The following is a 4,455-nucleotide window of genomic DNA, read 5'->3' as shown; positions in this document are numbered from 1 at the left end:
TTAAAAACGGTTCTGATGGCCCATAAAGGGAAAGTTTTACAAATAATTATTATGAGCAGGCAATGTTTGTTTATTTTACAGCCTCCTGTCTAAAGTTGACATTGTGCTGTGCCATGTTGACGTAGGCTTGGTTTTTGCCAATCAAATTTTAATCTGCAGCCACAAATAGGACGGACTTTGTCACTTCAGTTGTAAAAGTTGCACCGCAGAGTCCGCTGTGATGTGTGTTACTGTGTATTACAATCAAGTGACTGTTGTTTTAACAAGTTTTAACTCTCCACATGGAGAACAGCACATTTTACAATAATTCAGTTGAACTTTTTTGTTTATCAGTTACAACATGCATTGATCAATCAGGAAATAAAATGAAGAAAGAAAGCAACATCTAATATCCAAACACAAAAACATCTCACTGCAGGGTTACATTAGCAAAACGGGGAGCAGAGAGGCCCGGGCCTCACAGTTTCTATCAGTTTTCTTCAGCTCCTCCTGGGGGATCTTCAGCCACTTCTGGGTGAGCTGGAAGATCTCCTCCCTGAAGAGAGTCCAGCATTTAATTTGGATCCCGTTACAGAACAATATAGTGCTCCACCTCCACCTCCATTAAGCTATAGCTTTAAAGCTATTTTATAGTCTTTCACTGTCTTTCCTGCACTAACAACACTGACTTGATATTAAATCAACATTATGCATGCCACTGTAACCATTGAAAGGAAAAAAACTTGCTTTACAATGCTGTTTAAAAAGAGATTCAGTCAGATTGGGTGACAAATAACGATCAACTGAGGGCTGAATCTAAATAATTTAGAAAAGCCTCTAATGCTTTGTGGATGTATATGGTGGTTACAAACTGTGTGTTCTTTGAAGGGAAGTCTGTGATTGAAAGAAAGTCGTAAATAACAGAAACTCTGTTGCTGGGAAGTTAACTGATCTGTGGTCAGACTGAATGCTTGATATGTGCTGAAGAAACAAAACTCCCATGACAGAGTAAGTGTTTTCTGCTTTTTTTGTCTCATGTTTGAATAATCTTGGTTTATTTGTAGCTCACTATTTACCGTAAAACTGGCACACTAATTTTAATCTCTGATGATGCTCAGTATGATATACAGGAGTTACTGGTATTTAGTCTTTTGCTTGTTACCACAATACAGGCCTCATCCTGAGAGCCTCTAAAGCAGATGACAAGAGCTTTCAACCAGCGGATCAAGCACCTCGTGTACTTGAGATGGTTGCCAGGTTATTGTTGCCCCTAGATATAGAAGTAGGGTGGTTGGGATACTTCCTGAAATAAGAGGTACAATAGTTTTGCCAATCAGTTGAATGGCATACATTGAGCATCAGCTTCACAGGAAAGAGAACTGAGAATATTTCTTCCCTTTTGTTTTATCCTTTTGCATGTCACAGACACAAATGCTCCTCACTGACGTTGGTCTGTTGTTTTCTTTTTTTTTTCCTGTCCCATGACATTTGCATTGCACATGCTTTCCTGTTAAATGCAAATCAGTTGTTTTCTCTGTATGCTTGTGCTCTGATTCTAACAGGTGCAGCAGAACGAGGCAGCAGTAGCGAGGTAAGACCCATTCTGCTTCATTTCTGTAAGATATGATATCATGTCTGTTTGTGGACACAGAGTGCACGCTGGCGTGTCTTGGTGTTCTGTTCATGGCTTTTGAAGTGGCCTGTTAAGCAGATGATATACGGCCTATGTTAGCTGAGAATGCAACTGTTCAGTTTTACTGAAGAGTTTTAGCAGCTGTAGAAGGTAACCAAGTAAATTCATTTACTGGAAGTATTGTAGTTAAGCAAGTAGTTGCTTGTCTTTATCCCAGAAACACTCTTAATGTACTTGTAGACAGTGCATTGTATTTCTTTACTATAAACTGAAACAGTTTACTACCCTTCCCCCACCCCCATTTCAGTTGAAAAAGCAGCACATTAACGTGTAATTAAATTGAATTGAACTGAATATACTTTATTTGTCCCTTGCGGGAAATTCTTTCGCCACAGCGCTCCAGTGCACAAATTACAAAAGATTAAACATAACAAGAGTCACAAAATTAACAGTTTATAACACAACATACATAGATAGCTGTAAATTTAAGCTCCTGTCAGTGACAGTATCTCTCAACAAACATATGAAAGAAGAAGTGTCCCATGAGGACATTGCATGACACTAAAGGGATCTTCTTTGGGCTCTAATAAACCCTGTTATGTACAACCACACTGCCGTTATAAACTGTTCATTTGAGTTTTAAGTTTTGCATGTTTTGGATTATGGCTTCACAGTACACTGTGCTTCCATACTTTCACAAACAGCTTTAAGCCCACATACATAATGACCTAATTTTTCACAATATACTGAAATTGCATGAAAACGAGCACTGAACAAAATGAACGCGAACATGTGGAGCAGAGCTGTCCTCGTACTTCTTTTAATGACTGCTGCGGGTTTTGCCTGGTTCGCTCCCACCTGCTGGTGCTTTTCCACCAAGCCCCACTAGGATGTTTACCAACTGGATCCCCACGGGGGTTGGTTGCCCCCTCCTGGCTGGGGGGCCTGTGTCGTGCGGCTCCTGGCTCCTCCTTGTGGGCTGGGCTGCTTCCCTCCCCCTACCCTCTGTACCATACCCGCTGGGGCGCTGGTTTACTCAGGATGTCCTGGTTGGTGTCTTTCCTGGATTGTGGGCTGGTCCTTTTTCCTGTTGCACCTGGGGTTGGGGGGGCTCATGCCCTGGCTGGCTCTGTTGCTGGTAGGGTCTAGCTGGACAGCATGGGTCCTGCTGGGACTGGGGGGCAATCCAGAGCATTGGTGGAGGTGCATGGAACTGGCCCGACACACCAGCACCAGCTGTGATCCAGCCTGTCACTGGCTGCGGTCACTGGTTGATGCTGAGTGTTGAAGGTCAACGTCTGACTGCTGGAAGGCTTTATTTCTGGTGGATATGTTTTAAAATTTGTTTTAATTTTCCTGACTGTTTCACATTTTGCGTGAGACCAGTCTGTGTTCAGCATTGTCTCTCTGAAACAATCTGGGCCTTCCCCGTGTAAATAAGCCCCTCTGTGCTTTGTCCTGGCGAACAGGAGTGTCCATATTTTTCAAAAAGAATTACACAATTTGATTCATAAGACCACAAGACAGCTTTTCTCTTCACCTCAGTCCAGCTGAATGGATGAGCTTAGACCTACAGAAGGCAGCTGTGTTCGGATCTTGTTAATATTATCGGTTTATCTGTATTCCTGGATCCCCCTTCTGAACAGAGTCATATTTTCTGAATCTTTTATGACATTTTGCTTTGTGCCTAATGAAATACCCACATTCTTGGCCATGTTACCTTGAGAAATGTTATTCTTAAACTCTTGACCTATTTGTCAATGATGTGGTTCATCATTTTTTATTTTTTTCTCTAATCTCTGAAAAACTCAACCTCTCTCGGCTCTTTATCTTGTGACCTGTTTTGAATTAAGCTAATTTGTTCTGAACTGGTCCACCAGGCTGTTCTTTGGTATTACACAACTGTCTCCAGTTTGCCTCTGTTCAAACTTATTTGAACCATTTTGCCGGCATCAAATCAAAATTAGCCCACATTTTTTGAAAGAACAATAAATCTTCTGTTTCTGGGTTAGTTTTGAAATTTTTCTACCATTATCAGCTGAGTTAAACAACTTGCAAATAACTGTGTTCAGTTTTCCTTGTCTTTTACACAGTGCCAGCTATTTGTAAGCTGAGTTGTACAGTCTAAATCATTTCCAAGAATACAGGAGTGCAACTTGTATAATTAGATTATTGCTTTGTAGAAAAGAATCTGGATACTCAGAAGAAAATACCAAATTGAATTGAATGATGATCATTCCTCTTTAGATAGAATGAAAGAAACATGTGACTTTCTGGTACAAATTGCTCCTTTCATTAATAGCGTTCTTCATACTGGAGTGTCTAAGATGATCATCCAAGTGTAATTTAAAATGTGATGCTGTTATTTGCTGTAGTTCAGCTGTCCTCCTCCAAACAATGTAGCTGCTGTTCTTCTTTAATTCCATTAACTTCAGGATGATTGCAGCCTTCACAAACTAAACCTCTCACCAGTAAAAAAAAAAAGGAGCACAAATGACAGAACTTTTGACAGAGCAAATTGTCAAACTATAATGGATCTCAAGAGTTCGGAAGTGGATGCGTGGATTCCTTCTAACCAGCAGAGTAAACACAGATCCGAGTGAAATAATTTGTGTCTGTCTCGCACAAACACGCCTTCGTACACAACAGCAGGCAAAAGTTCCTACACCTCCAGCAGAAAATAAAACAAACCCAGCAGAGAGAAATACCACACTTTTCTAACTTTCTTCAGGTCTGAGCTGAGGGATGATCAGAGGAGCCTGAGAACACACACACACACATATACACAAACACACACTCACACACACACTCCACAGCCTAAAGAGGCGCACAGAGCCCTTCTC

The sequence above is a fragment of the Odontesthes bonariensis genome, chromosome 1 (genome assembly GCF_027942865.1).
Source record: "Odontesthes bonariensis isolate fOdoBon6 chromosome 1, fOdoBon6.hap1, whole genome shotgun sequence".
NCBI lineage: Eukaryota > Metazoa > Chordata > Actinopteri > Atheriniformes > Atherinopsidae > Odontesthes > Odontesthes bonariensis.
This window is presented reverse-complemented; position numbering follows the sequence as displayed.